Consider the following 14,990-nt stretch of genomic DNA (forward strand, 5'->3'; position numbering starts at 1 on the left):
TATGTTATGTCCCCCAGAAAAAGACATATTCTTTGATGCAGTCTTATAGGGGCAGACATATTTGTGTTGATTAAGTTGGAACCTTTGGATTAGGTTGTTTCCATGGAGATGTGACTCACCCAACTGGTTAGATAATTTCCATGGAGGTGTGGCCCCACCCATTCAGCATGGGCCTTGTTTAGTTTATTGGAGCCCTATGTAAGAGCTCAGACAGAAGGAGCTCACTGCTGCAACTTACAGAGATATTTTGAAGACGGCTGCTGAAAGCAGAGTTTTGCTGACACTTTGGAGGTACTAGCCCAGAGTTTGCCCCAAGAAGCTGATAAAGAGACATTTTGGAGAAAGCCGTTTTGAAATGCAACCTGGGAGCAAGCAGACGCCACTCACGTGCCTTCCCAGCTAACAGAGGCATTCTGGATGCCAATGGCCTTTCTCCAGTGAAGGTACCCTATTGCTGATGCCTTACCGTGGATACTTTATGGCCTTAAGACTGTAAATGTGTAACCAAATAAACCCCCTTTATAAAAGCCAGTCCTTCTCAGGTGTTTTGCAAACGGCAGCATTAGCAAACCGGAACACCATCCTACATCGGCATTTGGAGCTAAAGCCCTACCTAAAGGAAAAGAATTACTTAACAGCCTTTATTCCCTGTTATAGTTTGCTAATGCTGCCATCATGCAAAATATCAGAAACGGATTGGCTTTTTATAAAAGGGGGGTTATTTGATTACAAAATTAGAGTCCTAAGGCCATAAAAGTGTCCAAACAAAGGCATCAACAGTAGACTACCTTAGAACACCGATGGCATCCAGAAAACCTCGATTAGCTTGGAAGGCACAGGCATGTGGCTGGCATCTGCTCCAGCACTCTGGTTTCAGAATGGCTTTCTCCCAGGATGTTCCTCTCTAGGTGTCTGGGGGTATTCTCTCAGTTTCCCCCAAACAAACTCTGGACTAGCAAAAGTCTACTTTCAATGGTGGTCTCCAAAATGTCTCTCTTGGCTGCTGCAGCTCTCCAAAATGTCATTCCCAGCCACTCTCGGCTACTTCTGTTTGTGAATTCTCTTATAGGACTCCAATGATTTAATTAAGACCCATGCTTAATGGGCAGGGCCACACATCCATGGAAATAATCTAATCAAAGTTATTACTCACATTTGGGTGGGTCACATCTCCATGGAAACAACTTAATCCAAAGATTCCAACCTAATCAACACTAATACATCTGCCCCCACAAGACTGCATTAAAAAACACGGCATTTGGGGGGACATAATACATCCAAACTGGCACATTCCCTGAGATTAAATCTCTCTCTGTTATGTCGGGAGGAAAAGAGGTGGCTGAGCCCACAAGGCATTCGGGTATTTGTGTCCCTTATTCAGATACCATCTATTATCAATCCATTTAAGCCTTGACTTTTACCAAACATGTATCGCTTACACAGTAACAAAGAACCATAAGGTAAAAGAAGATTGCTACTTATTTGAAGAGTGATTAACGCTGCTGCTCATTTTAGTTACCAAGTGTTCCGGTTTGCTAATGTTGCTGGAATGCAAAACCATCAGAAATGGATTGGCTTTTATAGAAGGGGGTTTATTTGGTTACACAGTTACAGTCTTAAGCCATAAAGTGTCCAAGGTAAGGTATCAACAACCAGGTACCTTCACTGGAGGATGGCCAATGGTGTCCGAAAAACCTCTGTTAGCTGGGAAGTCACGTGGCTGACATCTGCTCTGGAGTTCTGGCTTCAAAATGGCTTTCTTCCAGGACATTCCTCTCTAGGCTGCAGCAGCGAGCTCCTTCTGTCTGAGCTCTTATATAGGGCGCTAATAAATTAATCAAGGCCCAAGCTGAATGAGCAGGGCCACACCTCCATGGAAATTATCTAACCAGTTGGGTGAGTCACATCTCCATGGAAACAACCTAATCCAAAGGTTCCAACTTAATCAACACTAATACATCTGCCCCAACAAGACTGCATCAAAGATAATGGTATTTTGGGGGACATAATACATCCAAACCAGCACACCAAGTAAATAATCCCAGAGAAATGTGCCATTCATTCACTGCTATTGTCCCCATGAGTCACTTGGTCACTTGGCAACATTTCTATTAGATTTAATGAAGATGGTCTCTGAAAGAAGAGGATGGTGCAACCTCCCCAGGGTGATGAAGAGAAGTTTGAGTACTAGTGGATAGAATTTGTGCTAATGAACCAATGAGCACAAAGGATGAAATTAAAAGGGAGGTAGGAAAATGTGCTTTAGTCAGGAGATGATCAGATATGGAGGAGGGAGTGTTTTCTTAGGCTACTGGCTGTAATACTACAAAGAATACTACAAAGAAGCTCTGAGCTGGCAAATAATTGTCCCCAAAATAATGATTCTAGAAGACAGAGCTTGTTGCTGAAACACAAAAACAAACATTACCTGGTGCTTCTTTGAAACCAAATGCCCAACACACTGTAATAAAATCTAAAGGGTTATCTGAGGGTTTTGGTTTCCCTAGAATCTTCAGCCACCAGAAATTGCTTAAAATAAGTGCACCATCAGCCTGGAGTTGGAAATTTTCCTCTATTCCAAATGTCCAGTGAGTATTTCTGACCTGGATATATGATGCTTATGTGAGTCCTTTCTATGATTTACATTCTTCAGGCCGACATATTTTCCTCCATATAATATTTCTGAAATCCTTTGGATTTTTTTTTTGTGGTCAATAGTAATAATTAAAATAATATTACCATTTATTAGATATTAGTATGCACAGGCAAAAATGTCTTAAGTATTTTCTAGATATTATTTTGTTTAACTGTACAAATGCTTTGTGAAATAGGTGCTGTCTCCATTTTAAAAATGAAATTCAGAGAGGTTAAAGAAATTTGCCTGAGGTCAAAAATTAGTTAGTTGGTGACATATCCATATCTATGTACCTCCAGTAAGCAAATACTAATCTTACTTATTAATTGCAATAGCTGAAGCATTTTCCTTGGATTGTGAAAAGAATTTTCTCCCTCTTATTGGAATAATAATCTATAGAAAAACTGGAATGTAGCCCAAAGATTTCCCAACAAATTAAAAGTTCATGGAATATTAGCAAGATCATTTTGACTCTTTTCAAACAAGGAAACTGAGAATCAAAGAGAAAAAAATCACTTACCCAATTTCACACAGATTATGTTGATTTTCCCAATAGTCTTCTGAGATAAGTATCAGTATCCCCATTTAGGAGCCCAAGAAAAGTTGGATAAACTTGGCCAAGGTCACAGAGCTATGAGTGTGGGAGTCTGAATTCAAATTTAAGGTGACCTGACATCAATATTTGAATTACTAACTGCTGTGCTATAATGATTCCCAAATAGTTATTGATAGAACAGGCATTAGAATCAGGGGAAAAATAATTTAATACAAAATCAGGGCTTTTCAAATGTAAAAGATGAAATAGTTGGGGAAAATTTCTCTTCTCTACACCCAGTCACACAAGGCAGCCCTGTGGGCTTGAGGGAAAAACCATGGAGTGATGCTATGAAGTCCACCAAAGGTTACAAGATCTTACTAGATACTCCTGAGATGGGATGAAGTAGAGAGGCAGGGAGGATGGCAGCAAAGAAACTCATTGCTCAATAGATTTCTGGGAGAAAGTAAAGACTGTTTCATCATTTGCTTCCTCAAACTAAGATCCAAAGTTTAAGTGGTAAACACAGTGAAGAAGAGGAGGCAGAAACCTCAGGTCTTGAAATGACTGCAACTTCTCCCTCTCCACCTGCATTAGCCTTCCAGATGTAGACGTGAAGGGATGGGGTGGGACACTGAGGGTACAGAGAGATGGGAGAAGAGAAGACATCATAGGGTTAGTTCAGTGTTGCTCCAACAATTGAAATTTCTTGGTTGCAGTGTTTTCTGGTAGTTAAGGTATTTTATTAAATTTTGTACTTGAAAGACCCAATATAGGATATGAGACACTTGGATTTGTTTAGGGCAATATGTCCTTTGTGAGTTGTTCTGATTTTCCTGAAAATTCTTCCTCCGTTTGAAGGTTTAAGAGTACACAGGTTAGTGCTCTTAACTGAGAACTCTTCTTTTCCTAAGGTCATGTGGCTGGCAGCTACAGGAACAAAAGAAATTGTAACCAAAAGAACCATATTTTATCTGTGGTGAAGTCACTGTTAGAACTTGTGGATAAATTTATTATTAAATGTGTTGTGTTGGAGTGAATATATTGGATATATTGGAGAGAATTAAACTTAAGAAACTCCTTGGAGGCTTGCAAATTCATCATGTGCCATCTCAGTACATGGCACATAATAATCACTCAATAAATGTTTGTTAACTAAAAATACAAATAATTGCATACTATGCAAAAAGTGGTTGAATGACTCCCAGGGATGCAAATCTCCCTGGAAACATGGGATATGACTCCTGGGGATGAATCTGGACCTGACACCATGGAATTGAGAAAGGCTTCTTGACCAAAAGGGGGAAGAGAAATGAAACAAAACAGTTTCAGTGGCTGAGAGATCTCAAATAGAGTCGAGAGGTCATTTTGGAGGTTATTCTTATGAATTACATAGACACTCCTTTTTAGTTCTTAGTGTACTGGAATAGCTAGAAGGAAATACCTGAAACTGTTGAACTGTAATCCAGTAACCTTGATTCTTGAAGATGATAGTATAACTATATAGCTTTTACAGTTTGATCGTGTGATTGTGAAAACCTTGTGATGGACGCTCCCTTAATCCAGTGTATGGGCAGATGAGGAAGAAAGTAAAGGCAAAAAATAAATCCATAATAGAGAGGGATAAGGGATATGGGATATTTGGCATGTTCTTCTTTATTTTTATTTTTATTTTTTTGGAGTAATGAAAATGTTCAAAAATTGTGGTGATGAATGCACAACTATACAATGATACCATGAACCACTGATTGTACACTTTGTATGAGTGACTTATATGCTAATATATCTCAGTAAAAATGCATTAAAAACAAACAAAAAAAGTGGTTGAGTTACACAACCAAAATAAGAAAACCTTATTTTTTGATGGTTTCTTCAGTTGTCTGAAAAGATTAGGTGGAATAGAAAACATAAAAATTCATCTGTACCAGTTCAAAAATGAGGACAACTATGATAGAGGGTTTTGCTGTATTCCATTTTGGTTTTTGGATATTCTTATTGTTGTTTTTCTTATGACTTTTAAAACCTTATATGTCATGAGAAAAGTGCTGATTAACTATAGACAAAATATATAAAACATTATGTTCTTCATCAAAGTCACATGAATTGACTTTTGCTCTCAATTTCTATTTTAAAAATATAACTCCCATCTCAAATGAGATTTTGGTACAATTTTGGGAAGATTAATATGAATGCCCATGAGAAGCATCTATCAGAGGAATCAGACCTTGCTGCGAATTGTGAATGTCTGAACTCCAACCATTAGCTACTGGGATGTGAATTCAAAAAGACATCTATAATGTTGTGAGAAAAGAGCTCTGCAATATTACAGGCGTGCCCTAAAAATCCGTTTCCCAAAGGATTTTATCTCCCTTTTGGTGCAAGACTAAATAAGAAGTTGGTGACATTCTGTGACTTAGGACACAGGTAAAACAAAATTTGGACTCTGTGCTTCTTCCCTTTTCCTTCTAAACTAAAGTGACTGTTCTTTTATGTAATGATTTTTTTTAATTGTAGATTTTTTTTCAAAAAATCATTGCAATGGTTTTTTTTAAAACCATTTAAAGGGAGGCTTCAGGCAGAGCTCAATGCTCAGTAGCTGATTTTTTGTCCATTCATTCTCATAAATGCTCTGCATTGGGTATTCCATCCAACTTCACTATATTGCAAATTTTCTGAGATGCACACATGGAAAAATAGTAAAAGTCCTCTTTGAAAAGTGATGGTAAGAATGCCAAATCACTTGGTAAGTGGAAACGATTTCATTCAATATGAAATACGATCATTTCCATTACCTCCTAGATATGATACACTTCCCAAAAATAAAAGTATAACTAACTGACTTGAAAATTTTACAGACAACCTATTTCATTTCTCCATTACCCAATTTCACAGGTGACTCAATCTCTTCCCTTTATTACTAAGTACAAAAAAGAAGGCAGGAGTGGGGGCTATTTATTTGGGTGCCAGGACCTAGTGACAAGAGAAATTGCCCTGTCCCCTAATCTCCTATCACTGGTCCTCAAATGAAAGAGTTCCATGACCCAGCACTTCCTCCTCAGTGTGGAAATAGCTGAAAACACATGAGAAGTTACAGTCATTTTCTCTTCTTGAGTTGTGCCCTCACATTTAGTTGCTTGAAATGTAATTTGGGGGAAGTTTTAGAATCCAACTAGATCTCAAACAGAATCTCAGCAAATCAGATGTGCACAAAAGAAACCCCACGTCCTGACCTCCACCCAGCTTTCTTACAGGGCTTCCTCCACCCCCCCTCCCCAGCCACACCCCACTCCCCACACCCCTGTCCATCTGAGCCAGACAAGCCTTCTGCTGCTAGTTTTTGTCCTGTAACGTAGAAAGCCTTCCTCTAAATTTGAAAAGAAAAGATTTTGGCAAGATTGGAAATATTCAAAATATTCCTCTAGCCTGTACAGAATTATCTTTAATCCATGATACCTTCTAAGCCAAAGCCTGCTTGCTTATAAAAGTTGTGCTTCCCTTTTCAGTGTGAAGGAGAAAATATAACAGTACTCTACTGGAAAATCTCCATACCCAGGCTGACAAGTGCTCCATCTTTTTCTTCCTCATTCCCAAACTTTCATCTACTTTTTATAACATTTTCAAAATATGTAATGATCTCTTTTGGTTATTTTATTAACCAATTTATAAATTGAAGATAGAGCTTCAATGTGTCCAATTTGCTTTGTATTTACAATTTAACACTAAACAAAATTATCTCGTAAATCTACTAAATTCTAGTTGTCTCTAAGAGTAGGGATTGACAGCACTATACTTATTTCTTATTGATATGATGACACTAACATAAGCAATGGAATATAATAACCAGAATGCTTTACATTATCCCCAAGAGGAGAGGAAAAGCTAAACTAGCATAAAGCTACGTACGGGAAGCTCCTCTAATTTACCTCTGAATAATGTGGCAAAAGTAAAGCGTTGCTAACGTGAGACCACTACTGTCCACAAGAGTTCGTAATTAAGAGTAAGGGAGAGTCAGGGTGGAGGATAGATTTCATAATAAAACGTGTTAAGAGAATTGGGAATGGGTGGGTAACATTTAAGAGAAGTCATTTCTCACTAATGTGTTGCCACAGGAAAAAAATCAAGGAGATGATATTTTACAAATCGCACTTGGAAGATAGACATTTCTCAATTCATTTGACTATGAATATGCTTTTTTGTGCTCTTGAATTCTTAACTGAAATTGAATGTCACATTCTTCTCACTGTTGCTTCTTGGGAAAATTGCTGCTAACCACTTTTTCCATTCACGAACTTGATAATCTTAAACAATGCTTATTGAAAGACCTGCAAGAAATCAAGACCAGCTTTGTTCCCACGTCACTCTTCATTTCCTCCCTTTCCTTATCTTTTCCCTGGTTCATTCCCTTCTCTTTTTCTCCCAATTGCCATGTTCTAGTCAATCATGAAGAGAATGTGTATTTTATGATTTAATTCATGTGCATATTTAATCCTATTTCTGAAAATTAAATAAGTCAGTGAAAGGAAAAAATTACAGCCCGAACAAGACAGATATTCAAATACATAAAAATAAGTGAGTAAAACCATAGACTTGGTTTTAGGAAATTTCTTTTGTCACCAAAACCTGAGAGGATAATTAGTTCACCTTTATGCATCTCATTTGTCCATGTATGAAATAAAATTGTAGTGTTTGTGGGTATTTGCTTTTAAACTGTCATAATAAATAGAATCACCTGTCTAGTATTTTCCATTTACAATAAAAATAGCTGTGCTCAAGTTTCCTAACAATCCAGTGGAATGGAGGCCTCAGCCTCCCCATCAAAGGGAAGGGCAGACTGAGGTTACAGAGGTTATGATTCTGACCAGTGCTGGAGTCCACTTTTTCTGATTCTATATCCTGAGTTCTTTTGACTAAAACACCCTACTTCTAAGGAGTGGTTATTAATCACCAAGTTCCTTCACATTACTGAGGGATCAAAAGCTACTTTTAAACCCAGTAGGCAGTGGAAAATTACTTGGAAGATTTACCTCGGCATCTGAAGTAAAGAGAAGAGGTAGGTGGGTTTAACTCAAGCATATATGCCTGCTAAGTTGTAGAACAGAATTATAACTAGAATTATATAGAATTTTAAGATGAACACAGAAATCATCTGGCCCAATTTCTTTCTTTACAGAATACAAATTGGAAAAAAAGTGAGCGGTAAATGTGTTTTTATTTGGTTCTCTCCCATTTTTCTGCCCTCAGTTCATAGCTAAACTCATATCTATACTGCCTTTTTGCTCCCCCTATGAAATCCCTCCATTTCCAGCATCCTGACTTACACCTTCACCGTTCTATTAAAATTCCCTTTACTTAAACAAACCCATTTTCTAGAATGATAACAGACAAGGATTTCTTCAGGAACCATTCCCTGAGCCCCTAGAGTAGTAGAACCAAGATCACACCTAGGGCCTGACCATGCCTAAAGGGTGAACTCAAATGCCCTTACCACAGAGCGTGGAAATTCCCATGTGCCCCATGCCCTTCCCTACCTCCAGGAATTCTGCAAAGTCCTGGGGAGCTCATGTTCCAGGAAGCTCCAGCTCCAGGTTCTCGCTGCCACTAAATTAGCTCAGTTTAGGGACTGTCCCACTGAGCTTGTGTCGCTCAGTATGGGGTTCAGATTTCTTCCTCAGTTTCCACTAAACACAGCCCCACTCAAGACATTTGCATGATGGAGCATCTTAATTGACAGTACGGAGAGACAGAGGGATTTACTTTGCTTTGCAACTGGGCAATGGCTTAAAATCAACTGTTGGGTGGACCGGAACAAGCCTGATACTGTTGGAAGTCCCACTCTAGCCCCAGGCCACCTGTCCAGAGCTCCTCTCTCTTTCTCTCTCCCCCTTCTCCCCATTCCAAGCTCAACTCCCAAGTGCCATCTGTTGGGTTCTCCCAGATACCCCATTTCACCAGGTTAGGTCTAGAGGCTAACAGCAACTCCACTCCTGTAAGCCTTTACTCCCTTCCTCTGCCCCTGATCCCAGCCATGGAATTTCTGGCATTTCTACATCATTCAATGAGGGTCATCCTTTTTTAGTTTCCAAAAGCCACCCCACTAGTGTATTAAAACCATCCTCTGATATTCATAACCAAAAGAATAAAGAGGACTCCTATCTCACCCCCTGTTCCGGTTTGCTAATGCTGCCATTATGCAAAATACCAGAAGTGGATTGGCTTTTATAAAGGAGGTTTATTTTCTTCCAAAGTTACAGTCCTAAGGCCATAAAAGTGTCCAAACTAAGGCATCAACAATAGGGTACCTTCACTGAAGAATGGCCGATGGCATCAGGAAAGCCTCCATCAGCTGGGCAGGCAGATGGCTGGCATCTGTTCTGGGGTTCTGGTTTCAAAACTGCTTTCTCCAAAATGTCTCTAGGCTTGTCTCTCTTAGCTTCTCTGGAGCAAATTCTGGGTTAGCATCTCCAAAGCATCAGCAAGCATCTGGGCCTGTGTGGCTCTTTTTAAAGGACTCCAGTAAACTAATCAATACCCACGCTGAATGGGTGGGGCTACACCTTCATGGAAATAATCTAATCAAAATTATCACCAACAGTTGGGTGAGTCACATCACTATGGAAACAACCTAATCCAAATATCCCACAAGACTGGATTAAAAGATCATGACTTTTTCTTGGGGGACATAATACATCCAAACCAGCACACATCCTATACAAAAATTAAGTCAGAATGGATCAAAGACCTAAATTTAAGAACCAATATCATAAAAATCCTAGAAGAAAATGTAGGGAGACATCTCCAAGATCTAGTGATAGGTGGTAGTTTCTTAGACTTTACATCCAAAGCACAAGCAACAAAAGAAAAAATAGATAAATGTAAAGTCCCCAAAATCGAATACTTCAGTGCTTCAAAGGACTTTGTTAAAAGAGTGAAAAGGTAACTGACTCAATGGGAGAAAGTATTTGGAAACCACATATCTGATAAGAGTTTGATATCCAGAATATATAAAGAAATTCTACAACTCAACAATAAATAGACAAACAGCCCCATTTAAAAACGGGCAAAAGACATGAATGGGCATTTTTCCAAAGAGGAAATACAGATGGCTAAAAACGACATGAAAAGACTTTCAGCTTCACTAACTATTAGGGAAATGCAAATCAAAACCACGAGACATCATCTTACACCTACTAGAATTCACGCTATTAAAAACAGGAAACTACATGTGCTGGAGTGGATGTGGAGAAATTGGAACACTTATTCACTGCTGATGGGAATGTAATATGGTGCAGCTGCTGTGCAGGCAGTTTGGCAGTTCCTCAGGAAGCTTAGTATAGAGTTGTCTTATGACCCAGAAATCCCACTACTCAGGATATACCCAGAAGCTCTGAAAGCTGGAACGCAAACAGACATCTGCACACCAATGTTCATAATGGCATTATTGACAATTGCCAGAAGATGGAAACAAACCGAGTGTCCATCAACAGATGAATGGATAAATAAAATGTGGTATATACATACTGTATTAGTCAAGGTTCTCTAGGGAAACAGAACCAACTGAAGATATCTGTAAATATGAGATTTATAAAAGTGTCTCATGCAACTGTGGGGATGCATGAGTCCAAATTCCGTAGGGCAGGCTGTGAGCTGGCAACTCTGATGAAGGACTTCCATGAACTCCCCAGGAGAGGCTGGCTGGCTGAAGGAAAAAATGAAAGTTCTCTCTTCTCCCTTAAAAGTCTTCAACTGATTGGATTAAATCTTCCTTAATTGATCATAGATGTAATTAGCCACAGATGCAATCAGTTGACTGATGATTTAATAAACCAACCTTCTGGTTTATTAACCAGCCACAAATGTCCTTGCAGTGATTGTTAGGCCAGTGTTTGCTTGACTAGACAACCAGGCACCATCACCTGGCCAAGTTGACACACAAACCCAATCATCACACATACAATGGAATATTATTCAGCAGTAAGAAGGAATATCCTGAAGCATATGGCAACATGGATGAACCTTGAGGACATTATGTTAAGTGAAACAAGTTAGACACAAAAGGACAAATATTGTATGATCTCACAGATAGGAACTAATTATAATATGTAAACTCATAGACCTGCGAGCTCCATCTTGCTGCCATGCGGGAGCCATGGCAGCCTCTGAGGCAGCAGCGGCGGCCTCGGGCCTGTGGGGTCCCCCGGGATGGATGAGGGGCAGCTGGCCGCGGCCCACAGAGGTGAGGCAGCAGCCCGCATCGCCAGCGCTGCCTGCCCAGGAGCTGATCCAACCGTCAGTGAGAGAGCTGTCCCAGGCCATGTGCACACCAACATCCTGTGCACCGTGCACGGCTGCAGCAAGATTCCGCCCAACAACCCTGCGCTCAACATGCACCTGGTCAAGAGCCACTGCCTGCAGGACAGCATAATAAATCCAACAATAAGGAAAGATTTGAAAACTGTACTGCAATTCTAGTGTTGTCCAATTGAAGGATGCCCTGGAGGCCCTGACAGACCGTTTTCTCAATTCTCTCTTGTAAAACAGCACCGATCTGTAGACTGAAGCCTAACTGCTGGACATCATGGATTGTTTCCAAAACCATCTCCTCTCATGTAACAAAGCAAAAAGGATGACGTGAAGTCTCCAATAAACTGCCATTTGTCCTTTTTAAGTTCTGATTTGCACTTTATGAAAATGCATGCTGAAAAGAAGCATAAATGTATTAAGTGCAGCAATTCTTACGGTACTGAACGGGACTTGAAAAGACACGGGGAGGATTGTGGCAGGACTTTCCAGGTCACGTGTGGCTGTCCTTACACCAGCAGAACTGCCTTGCAGTCACACATCTACCGAACTGGCCGTGAGATCCCTGCTGACCACAAGGATCCACCTAGTAAGAAAAGGAAAATGGAGAACTCCACGAACAATCAGAAGTTGTCAAAAAAGACCTTTGAATCATTGATCAATAAACCAACCTCAAGACCAGACACTCAAGAATGAGAAACTTCAGAAATAAAGCTACTGGCTTCCTTTGAAGACTCTTGCAGCTCTAATGCCAGAAAACAGACTCTTACAACACCTCCAAGATATCCTTAGAAGTTGCTTTTACCAAAGCCCAAAGTGCTTTGGTTAAACTGCCTGTGATGCAGTTTTCTCCTGTGCCTGTCTGCGTCCACTACGGCCGACTGCTGGGCCCAGCCTGTGGTAGTAGGTGTGGATGACAGGGTTCTGCCACGGGCACCGTTCACTTACGCCCCTTGTCCATTGGAACCCTGATCCTCGTCTTAGATTCAGAAGCTTGCTCTCTTAAGGAAATTCTGCCTCTCCCCAAAATTGTGGATCCCATTGCTGTTGAGCCAGTCAGTGCAGGTGTTCAAGTGAACTCGGGTAGAAGTCCACCTCCTTCTTTACAACAACTAGGGGACACATGTCAGAAGAACAGCGTTTCTTCCATCAACATGCAGACAGATCTGTCTTACGGCTCACCAAGCTTCCTGCCTTCTGCACAGTGGGCTTCCCCAGACGACTCCGTATCGTCTTGTTCTCAAACTGATCTGACATTTGGTTCTCAAGTTTCACTGCCCATTAGTGTGCACACTCAAATATTGTTACCCAGTTCTAAAGTAACTTCATCTATAGCTGCTCAGACCGATGCTTTTTTAGATGCTTGTTTGCAGTCAGGTGGGATCTCCAGAGAAACGCAAACCAGTGGAGTGCAAAGTTCCACAGATGACTGAGTACCAATGGACCAAGCAGTAATGTGTGGGGACATGTTTGAGAACGTCCATTCATCCTACAGGGTTTCTGCAGACAATGTTATAAGCAACAGTTTGGTAGCAGATACTATAACTCATTGTTTGTTACCTCAGAATGACCCTAAGACTTTAAATCAAGATGTTGCGAAATCTGCACCAATTATAAACTTTAATGAGCAGAATATATTCTTCCATCACAAAACATGACAGATTATCAGACCCAAACCATAGATTTATTAAGCGATTTAGAAAACATCTTATCAAGTAACCTGCCAGGTCAGACATTGGATAATTGCAGTCTTCTGTGACACAAACACTAAACCCAACACACAGCTCCCATCTGGCCCAACCCAAAATCCCGGAATAGATTTTGATATTGAAGAGTTCTTTTTGACCTCAAATATCCAAACTCAAACGGAAGAGAGTGAACTCAGCAATATGTACACTGAACCAGTCTTGGAATCCCTGGACATCGAGACCCAAACTGACTTCTTACTTGCAGACACCTCTGCTCAGTCCTACAGTTGTAGGGGAAATGCCAACTTCTTAGGCCTTGAAATGTTTGATACACAGACACAGACAGACTTAAACCTCTTTTTAGACAGCAGCCTTCATCTGCCTCTGGGCAGTATTCTGAAACACTCCAGCTTCTCCTTGAGCACTGATTCATCTGACACAGAAACCCAAACAGAAGGGATTTCCACCAAAACCCTACCTGCTCTAGAAAGCAAAGTTCATTTGAACAGTACAGAAACACAAACCATGAATTCTGGTTTTGAAAACTTGGGGAGTTTGTTTTTTGCCAGCAATGAAACTCAAACAGCCATGGATGACTTCCTTCTAGCCAATTTGGCGTGGAACACAATGGAGTCTCAGTTCAAGTTCAGTTCTGTGGAAACCCAGATATGTGCAGAACTATACACAGTCTCCAACTTCTAAAAGAGATGTCCATGTGTGGGATGGCATTTACAGTTTTTTTCTGGATTTAGAAAATAGGGAATGGGGACAACAGTTTTAACTATTGAATGTAGTTGTTTATGCAGTTGCTTAGATTCTTTGCAGTTCTTTGCCTTTTGTACTTGTAAACATGAAATTTGTGTATAAATGTGAGTGTATTATAAAGTGTATGATGCTGATCTAAAAAAAAAATATGTAAACTCATAGACATAAAATATAGAATATAGGTTACCAGGATACAAAATGAGGCTAAAGAATGGGGAGCAGTTCCTTAATATGTGCACAATGTTTAACTAAGTTGAACTTAAACGTTTGGAACTAGACAAAGGTGACAATAGCACATTATTGTGAGAATAATTAAGAGTGTTGAAAGGTGTGTGAGTATGGTGGAAAGGGGAAGTTTAGAGTCACGTATGTCACCAGAAGGAAAGTAGGAGATTAAAACATGGGAATGCATAACACAGTGAATCTTGTGGTGGACAATGTCTGTGATTCACTGTACAAATACAAAAAAAAGTTTCTTCACGAACTAGGACAAATGTATCACACTATTAGAAGGAGTTAATAATAGAGGGGTTTATGGGGGGAAATGTACCTATTGCAAACTACAGACTATAGTTAACAGTAATATTTTAATACTTTTTCATCACCAGTAACAAATGTACCACACCAATACTATGGATCAATAATATGGGAAGATAAGGGGTATGGGTGGATTTGGGTTTCCTTTTTTATTTTTATTTATGTTCTGGAGTAATGAAAATGTTCTAAAATTGATTATGGGGTTGTATGCACAACTATGTGATGATACTGTGAGCCAGTGATTGTATACTTAGGATGGTTTCTATGGTGTGTGAATATATCTCAATAAAACTACATTAAAAAAAAATCTTCTGGGGCCCTTGCCAGGGTTTTATCTACTGTGTCACTGAAGAATGTCCCTGTATTGACAATGCCTCCCTTGTTCAGCTTTCTGTTCTGTCCCCTGTGGTTCGGTATCCCCAGAGTCCTCTCCAAGCAGATGCTCTGGTTCCCTGGTACACATGCCCCAGGCCCTGTAGCTCCTTCTGTATATAATCCCTTTTCTCCCTGTAGGCCCTGCACATCCACAGTT

General features: G+C 40.0%; 1 protein-coding gene and 1 pseudogene across 2 annotated transcripts in view; one reads left to right on the top strand and one right to left on the bottom strand.

Moving 5' to 3' along the window:
• Positions 1 to 14,990, bottom strand: part of CA8 (carbonic anhydrase 8) — a 292,778-nt gene that overhangs the window by 161,211 nt on the left and 116,577 nt on the right. The gene's annotated exons all lie outside the window — the stretch shown is intronic.
• Positions 11,344 to 14,003, top strand: LOC119508752 (annotated as a pseudogene).

The sequence above is a fragment of the Choloepus didactylus genome, chromosome 14 (genome assembly GCF_015220235.1).
Source record: "Choloepus didactylus isolate mChoDid1 chromosome 14, mChoDid1.pri, whole genome shotgun sequence".
In the NCBI taxonomy this organism is placed as follows: domain Eukaryota; kingdom Metazoa; phylum Chordata; class Mammalia; order Pilosa; family Megalonychidae; genus Choloepus; species Choloepus didactylus.